A 23,263-nucleotide genomic window follows, 5' to 3' on the forward strand; every position below is an offset into this window, starting at 1 on the left:
TGGGTCACGGCGTTGCATGTTAGTGAATCATGGACCGTGAGGAAATTTGAAAAAAAACTGTAATTGAACCGTTTTTGAAGTGGTAGTATAGAATATTACGTGAACTGATAACATAAATAATGAGGTGGCTCTTGGCAGAATTGGCGAAGAAAGGAATGTAAGGAAAACACTGACAAGAAGAAATGGCAGGATCATAGAACTTGAGTTAGACATCAGGGAACAGCCTGAATTGTACTAGAGACCGCTGTAGACTGTAAAAACAGAGATTGGAATATATCCAAGAAATAATTGCGGAAGTAGTGTGCAAGTGCTACTCTGAAATGAACAGATTGACACAATATAGGAAACTGCGCCAGCCCAACAACCGACGACTTAAAAAAAAGTGGGGGCTAATGTAGTAATTATAATTCATTCATCCCAATAAAATTATTTTGGGTATATTGCTGCCTCATCTTGAAAAATAGTTAAAATGTTAATAATGTAAAAGAACCAATGTTTGCGCCGTGTTGCAGCACCTTCCTCATGACACGACGAAATAATGGAAGGTTGGTAGATGACGTTGGAAAACATGCAGGAACAACAAGGAAGCGTGCAGTTCAAGGATGTGCATGCATTCCTTTGTGTTTTAACAATAGAGATATTGCATGCAGTGTGAATAAACAGGCGCTGTTTTTACGAATAGATGCGATGTGTGATAATGCAAAATACCTCCCAACGCAAATGTAAGAATTAGAGTACGAGTACGTGAAAATACGCCCTCATAGTGCGAAATGTCATCTTAAATAAAGTAAACGAAGCTATTCTTGCGGCTTAAGGTGAAATTCTCATGTACGTATATTTGAATAACCACAGTTACGGCTTTTCCTTACGCAAAGAGTAAGATAAAACATGTAGTAAGGTATTTTTTTCCATTCGCGATTACGCAATGATTTTTATCTATACTGTTGGTCGTTGAAGACGGAAAACCAGTAAACGTTAAAAAAATGGTTCAAATGGCTCTGAGCACTATGGGACCTAACGTCCGAGGTCATCAGTCCTCTAGAACTTAGAACTACTTAAACCTAACTAACCTAAGCACATCACACACATCCATGCCCGAAGCAGGATTCGAACCTGCGACCGTAGCAGCCCGCGGCTCCGGACTGCAGCGCCTAGAACCACACGGCCACCGCGGCCGGCTCCAGTAAAGGATATCAAATTTTAGTGTTATATATTACTAAACTTTATGTGTTTTGGAACTAGGCTTATATAGGCTGTAAAATTTGGAACACAGCAGTGTAACAGCCGTGGCTCCAACCTCAGTGGGTACCTTGACTAACTGAGCCTCGATGACATACCAGAGCGCCTTTCCATTCTACTCCAATTTATGTTAAAGTTCATCATGGAAAGGAAATAGTACGCCAGAACTTTCGCCATACCGTGACCAGGTATTTTCAGTGGGTGGAAGATGTAGAGAATGTACTCGGGAGAGCAACGGTCCAATTCCCTATGTGTCGTGGTAGGTCATTAGGACAACATCATTAGGCGGTCAAGCGTTGTCTTGTTGAAAGGTAACGTCATGGACACATCAATGATAGGGTACAGCCATTGGCCACAGCACGTCAGAAATAAAGCGACTGTTGTAGAAATTCGCAACTACGAGAACGTTGGGTGTTGAAGACGCTTACCGAATGCTGCCCCACACTATCATGCAAAGCGCTGAGCCTATATGATGATGACGATTGTAATTTTACAAACTTTCGTTGTCGTCAGAGCCTCCGCTCATGGATACATCCATTATGATGCTGTACGCAAGTCGTGATTATTGTGAAAATACGAGATGGTGTCACTACTGTGAAGGTGTAATATTAGCTGCACTGTTGATAGTCCATAGCCGTCGAGAGCGAGTCCCACTGTCCCTGTAGGGACTTGTCTTGTTCCAAACCAAAGCCCATTGCCTGACTCAAGATATGTGACGTGGCTGCTGGATCCCATGGGGCCTAGAGGACTGTACTCCATCAGGCCAAAAAGTTTCGAGACTGTATTATTAAAAGTAGAGACATGTTAAGTTGGTGATTTTAGTGCTTCACGTGATCTAAATAATCTCCTCAGCTTGAGTACAACGCACAGAGCGTCCATACAACCGTGTGAAGCTGTCAGAAATGTCGTCATTGGGATGTTGTTCAACTCGCACATCACATTGGCTGGAATCTCGTTTACACCGTCAATTTAATATGCGTTTGTACACACTGTGTTGTTCTGTGATGGTTTCATGTTCATTACACCAAGTCTCGTCAGACATGGATACCTTTTCCAGAAAATAATTGTCTGCATTTTGCATTTCACTACAGTCGTAGAATGTGTACACATGTTGCTGTTCTTAGTTGGAAGTCATAGTGGGTGGGGCAAACTTTGCACATACATCTTTTATTCATCAAAATATTCTGGAGAATGTCTTGAACACTTTGATTTACAGATTTACTCCACTGTGATTTGTGACACAACAACGTTGACACTCTGCGGTCGCATGGCCATAACCTAAAACTGCCGTGTCACGCTTGACTGTTGCTTACAGCTTGTAAGGCGGCAACATTTTTCCTGCAAACATTTAATGCTCTGTAATTTTTTATTTGTATTTCTATTACATCACTGTTTCAATGCCCAATCGCATTATTAATCACTTCATTGGCACCATGTACTGACAAATATTGTAGTATTGCATGTCTAGGACTTAATTAGAAATGTACACTGACAGAAAGTGCTATGTGAGTTAGTGCTCCTCAGAAGCTGCTATTGGCTAAAGAGAGACTGGGAAGAGAAATGTCATTTTCTTCGGGGGCAGGCACTTAGTGCCCTGATAAAAAACAGACATTTCAGGTATGGAGGTTGCACTCCCTTGAGACGCAAAACACAGCATTTCAGAAAAGCGTATCTGGTGAAAGAGCTCCTCGGCTGGAATAAAGCAAAAAGACCTCCTTTTATTCAACGAACTGAACTCTTGGGGTATCTTCTCACCGAAAGTGCCGAGGAATATTCCCGTCAAAAAGCAGAAACTCGTATTTGATTGGAGGAGAAAATGTAGAAGGAGAAACGGAAAGTTGCAGATAAGTCTTCAGGCGATAGACTAGCAGTTTCAGACCTATGAAAAGGAAGGTAATATTTTTGTAACGGCCGCCGGGATTCGTAACCTAAGCGAAAATGTAGACCCACCACATGTCTAGGAGGAGTGGGATAATGGCGTGGAGAGGCACTTTCCTGAGGGAGTCGGTCGAAGGCATCTTCCTGTGGGGATTGATTGAAGATATTTCCCTGACGGCATCGACCAAGAGACTTCCCAGCTGACAGCCAGAGTGGAGAATCTGACTGTTAGATTTTGAGAAGTCGTGATATCGACTCAAGGAATGCGTGAAGTCGTTTCTCAGTGAAGTCTGACGCACAATGAAGAACTTTTTACAGAGGCATCCTCCTTTTCCTGGATAGCGAGCAAACAGAAAACTTTACTCGCGTTCTATCCTGAACTAAGGTAATTTCAGTCCCAGAATTTCAGAGACGGCTTACTGCGTCACCTATCCAGGGAGAGAATTGTAGGTATGCTACGTCCATTATACGCATAGTGACCAATGCCCAACTAGCAGATCATCCGTGCAGCACAACTGGTGCCCTTGTTTTAACAGACGTTGTCAGCACTTTGGTTCGGAGGATATGGAAACATTCACAGTAAATCTCTTGAGTTCTATTTACTTGTCCACTGAGCTTTTCCTGAATGTTCCAGTCATGGTTCAGGAGTTCTGCTTCTCACCGCTCATCAATGTCAGCCAACTTTGCGTCCGTCTAACAAAGGAGGGCACGGTCTTAAGAAACTCAAATGTATTTTTTGTCAATCTCAGAATTATATTTAGAGTAAAATTCAACACTGCATGTTTCACATTTAAGAAATTTTTTGCACCTATATGTTTACTGAGAATAAATCATGTAAGGTATCGAAGTTGCGACTAATTGCAGAAGCATCCCAATAGAAATGATTGGTTACATGTCCTAAGCTGAACTGAAGTAAATTCGCAACACGATACTTACTTTTATGGAAACTTCTAGATGTAGGATGCCAGTGAAAGGGTCGTTTTAATCTTTTATAGGCGTGAGAATTTCACTGTGTAGACAAGACTGGATAACCACATAGAGACACGCTATATGTTACAAACACTACTGGGGTTTACAAATGGTTAGTTCAACCTGATACAGTTGTCACTGTGCTGCCGTCGCTTACGCTCTAGGAATGAAATGATTCTCTGAACTTTTTGGACGAACGATGAATGACTGATCTCTGAACTCCCTGTCTCATGAGCGCCGCTGAAATCCTGCACGGCGTTGAACATGTCCCTTCCGTACTCACTGTTTCCATAGCCACATGAAAGTCGAGCAAAAACCAACCAACACCTGCTTTACACTGATAATCCAAAATATTATGACGACTGTCCACAGCGACGTTGAATGCCACATGGTGCCGTCGCAGACACGTGACTCGTTAACGAAAGTATATAAGGGCAGCAGACACAGACAGTGGACAACCCTTGCGACGATACGGGCTGCAGATGGGGAAATATAAAGAGATAAGTGACACTGACAAAGGGGATGTTATTATTGCGCATAGACTGTGAACGAGCATCTCGGAAATTGCGAAGCTGGTCAAATGTTCATGTGCTACTGTCGTGAGCATCTACGGAAAGAGGTAGAAGGACAGTGGAACTACCACTAGACGCTAAATGATCCTTGGATCTTCGCAAAACGTGGTCTTCGGAGGATTGTCTGCTCTGTAAAGCAGGATAGATTGTGCTCTGTTGCATTTTTGATGAAAGAGCACAATGCTGATGCACGCACAAGTGTGTCGGAGCACACCGTTCATCGTACACTGTTGAACATGGACCTCCGCAGCACACCATCCATACGTGTTGTAAGTACGCTGTTTAGGTTTTTACGTTGGTAACGTCACCTAGCGCTCTATATGAAAATCACTGGCTGTGTTGTGTACGGTCTGTGGCTGGTTGGCATAGTTACAATATTCGCCATTGTAGTGTTGCGCAGTTGGATGTTAACAGCGCGTAGCGTTGCGCAGTTGGAGGTAAGCCGCCAGCAGTGGTGGATGTGTAAAGAGAGATGGCGGAGTTTAGAGAGCGGATGCTGTGGGTGTTCCTCAGAGACAGTAAATTTGTAAGACTGGATGTCATGAACTGATTATATATATATATATATATATATATATATATATATATATATATATATATATATATATATATAATGACTTTTGAACACTGTTAATGTAAATACATTTTTTGTTCTCTATCAAAATCTTTCATTTGCTAACTATGCCTATCAGTAGTTAGTACCTTCAGTAGTTAGAATCTTTTATTTAGCATTTGATGATAGGGCAAAACGTAGAATCCCCAGGTTTGTAATACAATAATGAAAGCAGCGGCCATCAATTTGTAGGTGCGATTATTACTCGAGCTGCAGACGGTAATGTTTGAAATTTTCTTGCAGTAGACCAAGTTCGTGGCTTGCGAGTGTTACGAAAGTTTCCTCCAGACTCTTCCTGCTAACATATGGCAGACTTCGTCGGCTTACTGAGACAAGTGCCCCTAAATCGATACAAACACGCAACACCATGTTTATATGACGGTGCTGTTCCATAATTACTTCTGAATTCACGCAATCCCGTTGTAACAGAGCAACATCTCGCTTACTGCAACACGCAAAATCGATTTTGTTGTTTTGTCGTCATTTTGTCACGGCACTGACATCGTAACGATAACTGATGTACAAAATGGAAATACGGGAAGTTTATAGTACTGTTCATGCATCAATATTAATTGTACGAGGGACTTTAAAAAAAAGTGTGTGAAATCTTATGGGACTCAACTGCTAAGGTCATCAGTCCCTAAGCTTACACACTACTTAAATTATCCTAAGGACAAACACACATACCCATGCCCGAGGGAGGACTCGAACCTCCGCCGGGACCAGCCGCACAGTCCAAGACTGCCGCGCCTAGACCGGTCGGCTAATTCCGCGCGGCCGAGGGGCTTTCAGTAAGCTACTTTTTTTCCTCCAAGCTCATTTGTGTTATACAGGATTACAATGCGCAAAACCGTTCTCCACTCTTTTGACTAGAAAACTTTATTTTTGAACAATATCTCCGTTCAATGTGACGGCCTTATGCCATCCTACAAGAAGGAATTACATGCACGCATGGTACCACTCTACTAGTCGACGTCTGGGACAATTTCTTGTTGCATAAATAACCTCGCCATCATCCACGTACTACGCCCACAGAATGCATTTCTCATTGGGCCAAAGAGTTGGAACTGGAAGTTGTGAGATGCTGCCTATGCGGTGAACAGTCCAGTGAAGCTTTGTAAGCTCCTCTCGGGCGCGTAGTGTTTTGTAAGGCCTTGCGTTGTCATGAAGAACAATTTCGTTTCTATTTTGTAGCGACAGACACTATGAAGTCGTTTCTTCAATTTATTGAGGGTAGTACAGCTATGTGTGGCCAGCCAGAGGCAGCTCAGACAGGTTTGCACGAATTTTTTGCGAGAATATGGCAGACGCCTCGCCCAAAGAGTCACATTGCTTTTGTTCACTGACAGGTCTCCGTAGATATCCTGCAAGCACCTGTAAATATCTGCGATGCTCTGTTGTTTGCGCCAAAAGAAACTCAGTGACAGCTCTCTGATTGGAGCGCACCTTCGTTACAGATTCCATTTTGAAAACTACGTGTTACTCCGCCAAATACTGGAACTTCATGAAACTATATGGACTGAAACATCAGTATGTTCCACAACAAGTCCCGCATTTTTCTCAAATTGGCCGAGGAAAGAATATATTGCATTACTTACTGAATGCCTCTCGTACATATAATACTTTGGAAACATACAAAGGCTGCTCAGATAGTAAGGTCCGATCGGTCGCGTAATGAAAACCACAGCGAAAATCAGAAAGTTTCTGCACGGAACTACTAGCCACACCTTCCAGCTACCTCTCTAGGTAGTCGCCGCTCTTAGACATTTGTCGTGGCGTTGTACAAACTTTCCAGTACCCTCGTCACAGAAAGCAGTAGCCTTTGCTTTCCTCCAATTTTCTACACTGGTCTGCCTTTCGTTGTTTGTGCCAAAATGTTGTTTTCGTAGCCAGTGGTTCAGGCGAGCAGAGATGGACAACAGAGGGAGCCTATTAAGGGCTTTACAGCGGGTGAGCAAACACTTACCATCGAAAGCGCTGATGGAGCGTCCTCATTGCCCCTGCAGAATGCAGCTGAAAATTCTTTTGAAGAAAGAAACGCATGACATTTGTGTTATGTAGGCTGCACAGCTTCAGGCGAAATCACTCACAAGATACACATATTTTTCGGGAGACAATGTTGTTTTACACTACAGGCCATTAAAATTGCTACACCAAGAAGAAATGCAGATGATAAAAGGGTGTTCATTGGACGAATATATTATACTAGAACTAACTTGTGATTACATTTTCACGCATTTTGGGTGCATAGATCTTGAAAAATCAGTACCCTGAACAACCACTTCTGCCAGTAATAAAGGCCTTGATACGCTTGGGCATTGAGTCAAACAGAGCTTGGATGGCATGTACAGGTACAGCTGCCTATGCAGCTTCAACACGATACCACAGTTCATCAAGAGTAGTGACGGGTGTATTGTGATGAACCAGTTGCTGGGCCAACATTGACCAGAAGTTTTTAATTGGTGAATGTGCTGGCTAGTGCAGCAGTCGAACATTTTCCGTATCCAGAAAGGCCTGTACATGACCTGCAACATGTGGTCTTGCATTATCCTACTGAAATGTAGGGTTTCGCAACGATCGAATGAAGGGTAGAGCCACGGGTCGTAACACATCTGAAATGTAACATCCATTGGTCCTATTGCCATCAATGCGAACAAGAGGTGCCCGAGACGTGTGACCAATGGCACCCGATACCATCACACCGGGTGATAAGCCAGTATGGCGATGACAAATACACGCTTCCAATGTGCGTTCACAGCCATGTCGCCTAACACGGATGCGACCATCATGATGCTGTAAACAGAACCTGGATTTGCCATTCGTACACCCAGGTTCGTCGTTGAGCATACCATCTCAAGCGCTCCTGTATGTGATGCAGCGTCAATGGTAACCGCAGCCATGGTCTCCGAGCTGGTAGTCCATGCTGCTACAAACGTCGTTGACCTGTTCGTGCAGATGGTTGTTGTCTTGCAAACGTCTCCATCTGTTGACTCAGGGATCGAGACGTCGCTGCACGATCCGTTATAGGCATGCGGATAAGGTGCCTGTCATCTCGACTGCTTGTGATACAAGGCTGTTGGGATCCAGCACGGCGTTCCGTATTACCCTCCTGAACCCACCGATTCCTTATTCTGCTAACAGTCATTGGATCTCGAGCACCGCGAGCAGCAATGTCGCGCTACGATAAAAGGCAATCGCGATAGGCTACAATCCGACCTTTATCAACGTCGGAAACGTGATGGTACGCATTTCTCCTCGTTACACGAGGCATCACGACAACGTTTCAGCAGGCAAAGCCGGTCAACTGCTGTTTGCGTATGAGAAATCGGTTGGAAACTTTCCTCATGTCAGTACGTTGTAGCTGTCGTCACCGGCGCCAACCTTGTGTGAATACTCTGAAAAGCTAATCTTTTGCATTTCATAGCATCTTCTTCCTGCTGGTTAAATTTCGCGTCTGTAGCACGTCATCTTCGTGGTGTAGCAATTTTAATGGCCAGTAGTGTAGATATTTCTGAGTGATCACTTCGCGCTCTCAGCTGAAGAGAGAGACGTGAAGCGTAGGACAGGCAGACTAAAGAACCTGCCCAACACATCTCAGTAAAGTTGCATCGAATTTTCACAGCGGTTTTTCATTCCGCGCCTAATTGGACGTTAACTTCCGAATACGCCTCGTAAGAGCTTTGAAAGAATGATGATTATGGTGATGATGATGTTTGGTTGGTTTGGTGCTCAGCTGCGCTGTTATCAGCGCCCGTTCAAATTCCCAACCTTTTCTCTGTCCAATGTCGCCACTTCCATGAATGATGATGAAATGATAACACAAAAACCCAGTCAGCACGAGGTTGGTGAATATCCCTGACCTCGCCGGGAATCGAGCCCAGGACCCCGTGCTGGGGAAGCGAGAACGCAACCGCGAGACCACGAGCTGCGGACTCGTAAGAGCTTTGAAGACCAGTGTCTCATTTAAAGTAACCCTGTATAGAATGTAGGAGATAATTCTACCTTCTCTGTTACGTCGCACTGAGATGCAATCCATTTGTATATCAAGCATGGTTGTAGACCATATGCTAATTTAACGATCACTGCGTGTCGTCTTAATATTTTTGGAACTTTATTGGTCTGCACTTTTTAAGTACCAGCGAGCAGTCACGTAAACAGCGCCGAAGTTGTCAGCGCACAGCACCTGCCAGAGGAGTCCGTTATCACGTACAGGCGACTTGTCACTCGACCGCAGCTGGCACGGGCGGTGCAGCGGCGAGCGGGCAGCGGCGGGAGTCCATTTTAATATATTCGGACGGGCGATAATGACTTAATCACCGACAGCGTTGGCGGTGCAGGGAGTGTTGCAGCGCGGGGCGCGAAATTGAATTCGTTTATTGGCGGCAGGGCAGCGCGCCAGGCGGCGTGCTGGAGATGGATCGCTGCCATACATCACGGCGCGTCACGCGCCAGACGCGGCTCTGGCTGGCGCCGCGTTCGGCGCCCGGCGCAGGCACGGGGTGCGTGTGGATCCAGCGGAGAGTGGAGCACGGCAGCGGCCGGCCGCGCGGTTCTGTTCCACTGTACACGTCAGCACATCGCTCTTGCGCGGTCGTACCACACGAAGTACTACAGGCGTACGAGGCTGGTCTGAAAACGTCTTTGCCTTGTGCTGTCCCTACTCGATGGCTCTTTAGGGGACGTTATGGTCGATGCCGACGAAAAATTTAGATGTTTTTTGTATAATTTGCAATCCTGAAGTATTGAGCTGGTGCGTAAGTTCGTGGCGTTTTTGTTTTGTTTGAAACTTCCTGACAGATTAAAACTGTGTGTCGGACCGAGACTCGAACTCGGGACCTTTGCCTTTCGCGGGCAAGTGCTCTACCAACTGAGCTACCGTGCAGGAGAGCTCCTGTAAAATTTGGAAGGTAGGAGATGAGGCACTGGCAGAAGTAAAGCTGTGAGGACGGAGCGTGAGTCGTGCTTGGGTAGTTGGTAGAGCACTTGCCCGCGAAAGCCAAAGGTCCCGAGTTCGACTCTCGGTCCGGCACACAGTTTTAATCTGTCACGATGTTTCATATCAGCGCACACTCCGCTGCAGAGTAAAAATCTCATTTTGTTTTGTTTGTTGGTATTCCTGTTGGTATAGGTTTATTTACGAATTCTCATTTCTAATTTGTAGCTACCTGCCGTTAGTTGAGTTTAAATATCGACATTATTCCACTTGGAGATAGTGACTGGACCTGTTCACGGTAGAAAATATAGTGCGAAGTGGATAAATCAGATCATTTTCGTAATTTTCTTCTGTTTGAGTTCAATAGATGGGTGACAGCAGTGGAGGCAGCCAAAAACATTTGTACAATTTTAATAAACATTTTTGGAACAGTGATCAAAGATGTTTAAAATTTTTCTTTTTAAAATTCAGTCTTGATCACGCCACTTATGTTACAAGAACATAGGTGACCGGTTTCGGTCGTATCACATGACCATCATCAGACCCATGGCATTCTTCGAAGTTGGTTGGTGGAGCACAGATGTGATGTGATGTCAACTGATGTGATGTCAACTGGTCATCACAGCAGTTGAGAAGAGGGCTCCAGCGTACCATAATAATTAAAAAAAGTTTTAGAAACATTTGTGCTCTTCTCAGCTGCTGTGATGACCAGTTGACATCACAGCAGCTGCTAAGAGTGCTCCGCCTACCATTGTCGAAGGATGCCATTGGTCTGATGATGGTCATGTGATATGACCGAAACCGGTCCCCTATGTTCTTGTGACATACGTGGTGTGATCAAGACTGAATTTTAAAAATTTAAAAAGAAACATTTGTGCCGTGAATGAGGATAATGCCACTGGCCAGAGCATGCTTAGACAGTTGTTCCCTCTTTTTAAGGACGATCGTTTTGGCATTAGTGACCCTCCCCTTTCAAGAAGACCTTCGGGGCTTGACATAGATTATTTAAAAGCATTAATCCACAACTATTCATTTTAATTTTATCTATATTTCGCAGCTTCAGACGCGACTGTATTCAATACACTGAAGGTATGAATTAAAAACGCCTTCAGTCACAGCTTTTTGTGTTTTATTAAGTACACGATGCATTTCGGACCCTGTGGGTCCATCATCAGGTGTAATTTGTCTTAATACATCACCCCATTAAAGATAAAATATAAAGCATGTATTACGACAAATTACACTTAATGATGAACCCACAGGGTCCGAAATGCATGTTGTACTTAATAAAACACGAAAAGTTGTGACTGAAGGCGTTTTTAATTCATACCTCCACAATTATCCATGTTAGTGTACTCGAGAACTGGCAAGTGTGGTGACCTGTGATGATTCCAACATCTTTCGGCATTTGCCTGCAATCGTGAAGTTTCAAAAGTCGGGTGTGTGGGTATCGCATCCTCTAAGCCAAAATCAAAAAACAAAATTCTGCAGGTGGTCATATCTGTATCTCTGCTTGCAGGTCATCAGTTGACTCGTGAACAGCGTCGGTCACTCCAAACGTGTGCCGTTGCTGGTGACGATAAATGGTGTCTTTACGCTAACGTAAGTAAAAGAAATGAATGGTTGAGCCAAAACAAAGCAGCACCTCTCCGTAAAAGGGCTTACGGTCATCCACAAAAGAGTGTGCTCCCTGCCGCCGTTGGATAAGTAGCTGCAGCAGCAAGTCGTATACTCCTAGCTCACTCATTTGTTACATATTTTAATTCTTAATTTCTTTGCGTGTTTTTGGTACTTGCATTGTTTACTTCATAAATTTCGGGCGTATTATAGTATTTGAGAGTTGTAGCATCGCGTTTAATACCTGAATAGTGTAAAATCGCGTAGTCTCCTTCCGCCGCAGAGCAGTGTCAGCAGTGCGCAAGTAGCAGCATTACTCCATTTACTAGGAAATCTTGTATTTTAATAACCGCTTAAATTGTGTGCTGATTTGTTTGCGCTTTCTGTACATTAGCTCAGACGTTCTTTGCACAATAGTTTTTACCATGGATAGGGACTGCTACTGCTGTGTTTGGATGCAGGCTGAGTTGGCATCCCTTCGCTCCCAGCTTCAGGCAGTGTTGGCTTCGGTCATACAGCTTGAGGCTGTTGCCAATGGGCATCACTGTGGGGGTCCGGATGGGGGTTTGTCGAGGACGGCCAGCTCGTCCCACGCATCCCCCGATCGGACTACGACTGTGGCTGCCCGGGATACTGCCCACATTGAGGCTGATCCCTCACCTGTGATAGAGTGGGAGGTCGTCTCAAGGTGTGGCAGGGGGCGAAAGACATTCCGGAGGGCTGAACGGAAGGCCTCTCCGGTTTGTCTGACGAACCGGTTTCAGGCTCTGTCTCAGGCTGATACTGATCTTCGGCCTGACATGGCTGCTTGTCCTATTCCAGAGGTTGCCCCTCAGTCTGCAAGATCCGGGCTGTCGCAGAGGGTGGGCTTACTGGTAGTTGGGAGCTCCAACGTCAGGCGCGTAATAGGCCCCTTAGGGATATGGCAGCAAGAGAGGGGAAGAAAACCAATGTGCACTCCGTGTGCATACCGGGGGGAGTCATTCCAGATGTGGAAAAGGTCCTTCCGGATGCCATGAAGGGTACAGGGTGCACCCATATGCAGGTGGTCGCTCATGTCGGCACCAATGATGTGTGTCGCTATGGATCGGAGGAAATCCTCTCTGGCTTCCGGCGGCTATCTGATTTGGTGAAGACTGCCAGTCTCGCTAGCGGGATGAAAGCAGAGCTCACCGTCTGCAGCATCATCGACAGGACTGACTGCGGACCTTTGGTACAGAGCCGAGTGGAGGGTCTGAATCAGAGGCTGAGACGGTTCTGCGACCGTGTGGGGTGCAGATTCCTCGACTTGCGCCATAGGGTGGTGGGGTTTCGGGTTCCGCTGGACACGTCAGGAGTCCACTACACGCAACAAGCGGCTACACGGGTAGCAGGCATTGTGTGGCGTGGGCTGGGCGGTTTTTTTAGGTTAGATGGCCTCGGACAAGTACAGAAAGGGCAACAGCTGCAACGGGTGTGGGGCAAAGTCAGGACATGCGGGGACCAAGCAGCAATCGGTATTGTAATTGTAAACTGTTGAAGCTGCGTTGGTAAAGTACTGGAACTTCAAGCGCTGATAGAAAGCACCGAAGCTGAAATCGTTATAGGTACAGAAAGCTGGCTGAAGCCAGAGATTAATTCTGCCAAAATTTTTACAAAGGTACAGAAGGTGTTTAGAAAGGATAGATTGAATGCAACCGGTGGTGGAGTGTTCGTCGCTGTTAGTAGTAGTTTATCCTGTAGTGAAGTAGAAGTGGATAGTTCCTGTGAATTATTATGGGTGGAGGTTACACTCAACAACCGAACTAGGTTAATAATTGGCTCCTTTTACCGACCTCCCGACTCAGCAGCATTAGTGGCAGAACAACTGAGAGAAAATTTGGAATACATTTCACATAAATTTTCTCAGCATGTTATAGTCTTAGGTGGAGATTTCAATTTACCAGATATAGACTGGGACACTCAGATGTTTAGGACGGGTGGTAGGGACGGAGCATCGAGTGACATTATACTGAGTGTACTATCCGAAAATTACCTCGAGCAATTAAACAGAGAACCGACTCGTGGAGATAACATCTTGGACCTACTGATAACAAACAGACCCGAACTTTTCGACTCTGTATGTGCAGAACAGGGAATCAGTGATCATAAGGCAGTTGCAGCATCACTGAATATGGAAGTTAATAGGAATATAAAAAAAAGGGAGGAAGGTTTATCTGTTTAGCAAGAGTAATAGAAGGCAGATTTCAGACTACCTAACAGATTAAAACGAAAATTTCTGTTCCGACACTGACAATGTTGAGTGTTTATGGAAAAAGTTCAAAGCAATCGTAAAATGCGTTTTAGACAGGTACGTGCCGAGTAAAACTGTGAGGGACGGGAAAAACCCATCGTGGTACAACAACAAAGTTAGGAAACTACTGCGAAAGCAAAGAAAGCTTCACTCGAAATTTAAACGCAGCCAAAACCTCCCAGACAAACAGAAGCTAAACGATGTCAAAGTTAGCGTAAGGATGGCTATGAGTGAAGCGTTCAGTGAATTCGAAAGTAAAATTCTATGTACCGACTTGACAGAAAATCCTAGGAAGATCTGGTCTTACGTTAAATCAGTAAGTGGCTCGAAACAGCATATCCAGACACTCCGGGATGATGATGGCATTGAAACCGACGATGACACGCGTAAAGCTGAAATACTAAATTCCTTTTTCCAAAGCTGTTTCACAGAGGAAGACCGCACTGCAGTTCCTTCTCTAAATTCTCGCACTAACGAAAAAATTACTGACATCGAAATAAGTGTCCAAGGAATAGAAAAGCAACTGGAATCACACAACAGAGGAAAGTCCACTGGACCTGACGGGATACCAATTCCATTCTACACAGAGTACGCGAAAGAACTTGCCCCTTTCTAACAGCCGTGTACCGCAAGTCTCTAGAGGAACGGAAGGTTCCAAATGATTGGAAAAGAGCACACGTAGTCCCAGTCTTCAAGAAGGGTCGTCGAGCAGATGCGCAAAACTATAGACTTATATCTCTGACGTCGATCTGTTGTAAAACTTTTGGAACATGTTTTTTGCTCGAGTATGCTCTGTAGGAATCGACATGGAGTCTGGAAACAGCGATCGTGTGAGACCCAACTCGCTTTATTTGTTCATGAGACCCAGAAAATATTAGATACAGGCTCCCAGGTAGATGCTATTTTTCTTGACTTCCGGAAGGCGTTCGATACAGTTCCGCACTGTCGCCTGATAAACAAAGTAAGAGCCTACGGAATATCAGACCAGCTGTGTGGCTGGAGTGAAGAGGTTTTAGCAAACAGAACACAGCATGTTGTTATCAATGGAGAGACGTCGACAGACGTTAAAGTAACCTCTGGTGTGCCACAGCGGAGTGTTATGGGACCATTGCTTTTCACAATATATATAAATGACCTAGTAGATAGTGTCGGAAGTTCCATGCGGCTTTTCGCGGATGATGCTGTAGTATACAGAGAAGTTGCAGCATTAGAAAATTGTAGCGAAATGCAGGAAGATCTGCAGTGGATAGGCACTTGGTGCAGGGAGTGGCAACTGACCCTTAACATAGACAAATGTAATGTATTGCGAATACATAGAAGGAAGGATCCTATATTGTATGATTATATGATAGCGGAACAAACACTGGTAGCAGTTACTTCTGTAAAATATCTGGGAGTATGCGTGCGGAAATATTTGAAGTGGAATGATCATATAAAATTAATTGTTGGGAAAGTGGGTACCAGGTTGAGATTCATTGAGAGAGTCCTTAGAAAATGTAGTCCACCAACAAAGGAAGTGGCTTACAAAGCACTCGTTCGACCTATACTTGAGTATTGCTCATCAGTGTGGGATCCGTACCAGATCGGGTTGACGGAAGAGATAGAGAAGATCCAAAGAAGAGCGGCGCGTTTCGTCACAGGGTTATTTGGTAACCGTGATAGCGTTACGGAGATGTTTAACAAACTCAAGTGGCAAACTCTGCAAGAGAGTCGCTCTGCATCGCGGTGTAGCTTGCTCGCCAGGTTTCGAGAGGGGGCGTTTCTGGATGAGATATCGAATATATAGCTTCCCCCTACTTATACCTCCCGAGGAGATCACGAATGTAAAATTAGAGAGATTCAAGCGCGCACGTAGGCTTTCAGACAGTCGTTCTTCCCGCGAACCATACGAGACTGGAACAGGAAAGAGAGGTAATGACAGTGGCACGTGAAGTACGCACCACCACACACAGTTGGGTGGCTTGCGGAGTATAAATGTAGATGTAGATGTAGATGATGTAACGCATCTGGTGCAACAGCGACTGTGTTGTGTGGTTCAAATGGCTCTGAGCACTATGGGACTTAACTTCTGAGGTCATCAGTCCCCTAGAAGTTTGAACTACTTAAACCTAACTAAACTATGGACACCATACAATCCATACCCGAGCCAGGATTCGAACCTGCGAACGTAGCGGTAGCGCGGTTCCACACTGTAGCACCTAGAACCACTTGGCCTCTTCGGCCGGTCTGTGGTGTGTCCTACCAATTGCTTCCCCGAGGTGTAACCATCACTGCTAACATTCATTGTCAATACCTGAGACGCCTTGAAGATACAGTCGAAGAATAACGACCAGGAAGTCTGCGTGAAGTGACGCTACTCCACGATAACTTCCTCCCGCTTTCTGCTAGACTCACATAAGCACTATAAGTAAGTCGGGTTGGGACGTCATTTCCCACTCACATTATTCACCTGGTCTTGCACCCTGAGATTTTCACCTTTTCCGCTCTCTATCGAATCACCTTCAAAGAATTTCCTTTCCGGATGAAAATGCGCTCCGAACATGACTGGATGATTACAGAAAGTTCATATAGCCGTCTTACAACAATTTTATGCAGTCGAGATGGCTATACATTATTTCTGTAATTAACGCACGGTTGCTGGATGAGTTCTTCGCCTCAAAAGCCACGTGGTTTCTACAGTCGCGGCATCTCTATAGCTACCCCAAAGGTGGTAGACTGTAGCAACTGGCGAAGAAAAATGTATTATAGATGACTCAAGTCTGTTTTATGTTTATCTCCTATAGTGAAACCCTGGGATATTGCGCACCAACCTAGTACATAGACAATGCATACGAAAGGACTTTTTGATGGTGAAAGTATTTTAAAATTTACAGCTTGTTGAATGGGACCGTGCGCCGACCGAAATATAGATAGCTGTAGGCGCTCAAGGAAAGTTCCGATCAGAATATGAATTTCTGTCCAATGAAGATGTGTTTAAAAGATGCACCAGTTTCTATACGCAAAATGAGAACGTGACCGTCAACATGTGCATTTGGAAAGTGGTACCACAGCATCTTCATTATGGGGCAAATACTGTTGAAATAGTAACGTGAAGCTATATTAAACGAAGGTTATTGGTGTATTCTGAAGACCATGACTTTGCAGCGTAATCTGACAGAAGAGAAGTCGCTTGCGGATAGCAAGGAATTTCTCAGTTAAAAGAGACGGAATTGAAAAAAATGCTGCATCAAATTCAGACCAGAGCATGTCTGAGAAAGAGGAAGGATGTGCCTTTGGTCCTGGGGTGCAGATTAGCCGCAATTTTTAAGGAATGGTTGTTTTGTTACTCCAAACTTTAAACATATTTTTCTTGAAACAAAATTTTTCAGAGCGCGAAGCGCTGTAGAGCCTCGATAGGTTAACCTATTTGTTACATCTTTTTAAAAATACACTCCTGGAAATGGAAAATAGAACACATTGACACCGGTGTGTCAGACCCACCATACTTGCTCCGGACACTGCGAGAGGGCTGTACAAGCAATGATCACACGTACGGCACAGCGGACACACCAGGAACCGCGGTGTTGGCCGTCGAATGGCGCTAGCTGCGCACCATTTGTGCGCCGCCGCAGTTAGTGTCAGCCAGTTTGCCGTGGCATACGGAGCTCCATCGCAGTCTTTAACATTGGTAGCATGCCGCGACAGCGTGGACGTGAACCGTATGTGCAGTTGACGGACTTTGAGCGAGGGCATATAGTGGGCATGCGGGAGGCCGGATGGACGTACCACCGAATTGCTCAACACGTGGGGCGTGAGGTCTCCACAGTACATCGATGTTGTCGCCAGTGGTCGGCGGAAGGTGCACGTGCCCGTCGACCTGGGACCGGACCGCAGCGACGCACGGATGCACGCCAAGACCGTAGGATCCTACGCAGTGCCGCAGGGGACCGCACCGCCACTTCCCAGCAAATTAGGGACACTGTTGCGAGGCACACAGGGCCAACACCCGGCATCATGGTGTGGGGAGCGATCTCCTACACTGGCCGTACACCTCTGGTGATCGTCGAGGGGACACTGAATAGTGCACGGTACATCCAAACCGTCATCGAACCCATCGTTCTACCATTCCTAGACCGGCAAGGGAACTTGCTGTTCCAACAGGACAATGCACGTCCGCATGTATCCCGTGCCACCCAACGTGCTCTAGAAGGTGTAAGTCAACTACCCTGGCCAGCAAGATCTCCGGATCTGTCCCCCATTGAGCATGTTTTGGACTGGATGAAGCGTCGTCTCACGCGGTCTGCACGTCCAGCACCAATGCTGGTCCAACTGAGGCTCCAGGTGGAAATGGCATGGCAAGCCGTTCCACAGGACTACATCCAGCATCTCTACGATCGTCTCCATGGGAGAATAGCAGCCTGCATTGCTGCGAAAGGTGGATATACACTGTACTAGTGCCGACATTGTGCATGCTCTGTTGCCTGTGTCTATGTGCCTGTGGTTCTGTCAGTGTGATCATGTGATGTATCTGACCCCAGGAATGTGTCAATAAAGTTTCCCCTTTCTGGGACAATGAATTCACGGTGTTGTTATTTCAATTTCCAGGAGTGTAATTTAATTTAGGGTGGCTTTTAAATATTTGAACTTAGGAAACATGCTAAGAAAATGGCCTTTTTTTAAACCGATGCCTTTTTCCTCAAACCCCATAGTGGTGGCCCCATATAGCCATTACAGTTTAAGAATTTTGTATTTTTATGGGTTTCAAAAATGGCCGCGAGTCTGTACAATGGTTCGCGGAAACCTGGACCGTTGTGGCCGAGGGGTTCTAGGAGCTTCAGTTCGGAACCGCGCTCCTGCTACGGTCGCAGGTTCGAATCCTGCCTCGGGCATGGCTGTGTGTGATGTCCTTAGGTTATTTAGGTTTAAGTAGTTCTAAGTCTACGGGACTAATTGCCTCAGCTGTTAAGTCCCATAGTGCTCAGAGCCATTTGAACCAATATTCCACATTTTTCCTTCCTCCTCACGTAGAGGCGCAGTGGCCTGACTCTACAAGCAGGACGAAGTAACACTGCAAAAGATCTGAAAGCGGCACTGGCAGACCAGTGAATGCATCAGCTAGATGTAGGCTGCTTGCAACTATATCGTAAACGGTGGTTTTATGAACAAGACGACGCACTCGGTCCAACCAGTGGCACATATCTTTCCGCTGCTTAGCACAAGATATCTTGGGCACTTTAGGGACACGCTGCTGCAATCTTTGGCCATGTAGTTCCTTCGTGATCTGTTCAAGATATAATTATACTTACAAATAATTTTTATTTTGAGTAGCTCATGCTACGCCTTGCTGTTGTATCTTAAAAATCAAGAAAAAAGCATTTTAGCTTTATTTGCAGGTATTATCCACTGATCATGTGATTTGAGGGATTGTGTATCATCGGTAGAGATGATTTACGTTATCCATGAGAGACTGCCAATTCTGTACAACTATTCCGAATCGAACACTAAAATATGTAATATGTGTAATACAGGGTGTTACAGAAAGGTACGTCCAAACTTTCGGGAAACATTCCTCACACACAAAAGAAAGAAAATTTGTTATGTGGACATGTGTCCGGAAACGCTTACTTTCCATGTTAGAGCTCATTTTAATATTTCTCTTCAATCACATTAATCATGGAATGGAAACACACAGCAACAGAACGTACCAGCGCGACTTCAAACACTTTGTTACAGGAAATGTTCAAAATGTCCTCCGTTAGCGAGGATACATGCATCCACCCTCCGTCGCATGGAATCCCTGATGCGCTGATGCAGCCCTGTAGAATGGCGTATTGTATCACAGCCGTCCACAAAACGAGCACGAAGAGTCTCTACATTTGGTACCGGGGTTGCGTAGACAAGAGCTTTTAAATCCCCCCATAAATTAAAGTCAAGAGGGTTGAGGTCAGGAGAGCGTGGAGGCCATGGAATTGGTCCGCCTATACCAATCCATCGGTCACCGAATCTGTTGTTGAGAAGCGTATGAACACTTCGACTGAAAGGTGCAGGAGCTCCATCGTGCATGAACCACATGTTGTCTCGTAAAGGCACATGTTCTAGCAGCACAGGTAGAGTATCCCGTATGAAATCATGATATCGTGCTCCATTGAGCGTAGGTGGGAGAACATGGGGCCCAATCAAGACGTCACCAACGATGCCTGCCCAAACGTTCACAGAAAATCTGTGTTGATGACGTGATTGTACAATTGCGTGCGGATTCTCGTCAGCCCACACATGTTGATTATGAAAATTTACAATTTGATCGCGTTGGAATGAAGCCTCATCCGCAAAGAGAACATATGCACTGAAATGAGGATTGATACATTGTTGGATGAACCATTTGCAGAAGTATACCCGTGGAGGCCAATCAGCTGCTGATAGTGCCTGCACACGCTGTACATGGTACGGAAACAACTGGTTCTCCCGTAGAACACTCTCCATACAGTGACGTGGTCAACGTTACCTTGTACAGCAGCAACTTCTCTGACGCTGACATTAGGGTTATCGTCAACTGCACGAAGAATTGCCTCGTCCATTGCAGGTGTCCTTGTAGTTCTAGGTCTTCCCCAGTCGCGAGTCATAGGCTGGAATGTTCCGTGATCCCTAAGACACCGATCAATTGCTTCGAACGTCTTCCTGTCCGGACACCTCTGTTCTGGAAATCTGTCTCTATACAAACGTACCGCGCCACGGCTATTGCCCCGTGCTAATCCATACATCAAATGGGCATCTGCCAACTCCGCATTTGTAAACATTGCACTGACTGCAAAACCACGTTCGTGATGAACACTAACCTGTTGATGCTACGTACTGATGTGCTTGATGCTAGTAGTGTAGTGCAATGAGTCGCATGTCAACACAAGCACCGACGTCAACATTACCTTCCTTCAACTGGGCCAAATGGCTGTGAATCGAGGAAGTACAGTACATACTGACGAAACTAAAGTGAGCTCTAACATGGAAATTAAGCGATTCCGGACACATGTCCACATAACATCTTTTCTTTATTTGTGTGTGGGGAATGTTTCCTGAATGTTTGGCCTTACCTTTTTGTATCACCCTGTATAAATGAATCTCACGTTTTTCTGTGTGCGTATTTATTGATAAATGCAAAGGCAAGGCAAAAAGTTATATGACACTGTATATTCTTACTGTTTTACGTAGATTGATGCTTCGATGGATAGTGCTAAATCGTGAGCGGAACCCAGCTTGCTTAGTGGGTTGGAACATTTCAAATGCGGTGCTCAACTTGGCAGGCAAAATTCTACCGAAATCTTCACAGAATATAGACAGGAGGCTAATAGGTCTGTCTGCCTCTTCCTGTCTGTCTGTGTGAATCTCCTCCCTCATAAAACTGAACTGACAATGGTAAATATTTGACTATTAAGAGTGGTGTAGCAGAACGCTGTTCCAGAGGCAAAGGAAAAAGCATGTGAAATTCAGAAGAACGCGAAATCCCTACGATTGGCTAAAATTTGCAGACGCGCGAAATTTGGCACGGACTTCAATGCGAGATGCCTTTAATAGCTTCCACAACGAAACATTGTCTCGAAATTTGGTAGAAAATCCGACGGAATTCTGGTCGTATGTTAAGTACACAAGCGGCAAGACGCAGTCAATACCTTCGCTGCGCAGTGCCGATGGTACTGTTACCGACGACTGTGCCACTAAAGCGGAGTTATTGAACGCAGTTTTCCGAAATTCCTACACCAGGGAAGACGAATGGAATATTCCAGAATTTGAAACATGAACAGCTGCTAGCATGTGTTTCTTAGAAGTAGATACCTTGGGGATTGCGAAGCAACTCAAATCGCTTGATACGGGCAAGTCTTCAGGTCCACATTGTATACCAATTAGGTCCCTTTCAGATTATGCTGATACAATAGCTCCCTACTTAGCAATCACATACAACTGCTCGCTCACCGATAGATCTGTACCTAGAGATTGGAAAATTGCGGAGGTCGCACCAGTGTTTAAGAAGGGTAGTAGGAGTAATCCATCGAACTACAGACCTATATCATTGACGTCGGTTTGCCGTAGGGTTTTTGGAGCATATACTGTATTCAAACATTATGAATCACCTCGAAGGTAACGATCTATTGATACGTAATCAGAATGGTTTCCGAAAACATCGTTCTTGCGCAACGCAGCTAGTTCTTTATTCGCACGAAGTAATGGCCGCTATCAACAGGGGATCTCAGGTTGATTCCATATTTCTGGGTTTCCGGAAGGCTTTTGACACCTTTCCTCACAAGCGACTTCTAATCAAGCTGCAGGCGTATGGGGTATCGTCTCAGTTGTGCGACTGGATTCGTGATTTCGTGTCAGGAAGGTCGCAGTTCGTAGTAATAGACGGCAAATCATCAAGTAAAACTGAAGTGGTATCAGGTGTTCCCCAGGGCGGCGTCCTGGAACCTCTGCTGTTCCTGATCTATATAAATGACAATCTGAGCAGTTGTCTTAGGTTGTTCGCAGATGATGCTGTAATTTACCGTCTACTAAGGTCATCCGAAGACCAATATCAGTTGCAAAGCGATTCAGAAAAATAATTTGTTGAGCCCAACATGATCATCAAAATAAAATAAGAGAGCTCGAACAGAAAGGTTTAGGTGTTGGTTTTTCCCGCGCGCTGTTCGGGAGTGGATGGATAGAGAGATAGTATGATTGTGGTGCGATGAATCCTCTGCCAAGCACTTAAAAGTGAATTGCAGAGTAGTCATGTAGATGTAGATGTAGAACCGTTTGGTGCTATGGTGCTTTGTAAGAACCGCAACAGCGTCACGTTCTCTCCGCTCTGGAGCGCCAGGCTGGCTAGGCCACGTGGAGCTACAGAGCCGGCCGCAGAAGCAAACTACGAGGGACGCCAGACCGCGCCTGTGTGTGCGCGTGGGCGTGTGTTTGTACTTGTGTGTGTGTGTGAGCGCAAGTCCGGCCGCGGCGCCGGAGGCGGGCTGGGGCGCTCAATCTCGGAAACAAAGGGGAGGCCCAGTGGCCGCTGGCCGCCGGCCCCGGGGACAAACACAGCACAGTGCAGCGGCCGCGCCGGAAGCCAGAGTCCAGACCCCAGAGCCAGCCGCCGGCGGGCGGACAGCGCGACCGGAACGGAGCGCACCGCCGCAAAAGTTGCCGCCCCCTACCCGCCTCCACCCCCA

The sequence above is a fragment of the Schistocerca gregaria genome, chromosome 1 (assembly GCF_023897955.1).
Source record: "Schistocerca gregaria isolate iqSchGreg1 chromosome 1, iqSchGreg1.2, whole genome shotgun sequence".
Taxonomy (NCBI): Eukaryota; Metazoa; Arthropoda; class Insecta; order Orthoptera; family Acrididae; genus Schistocerca; species Schistocerca gregaria.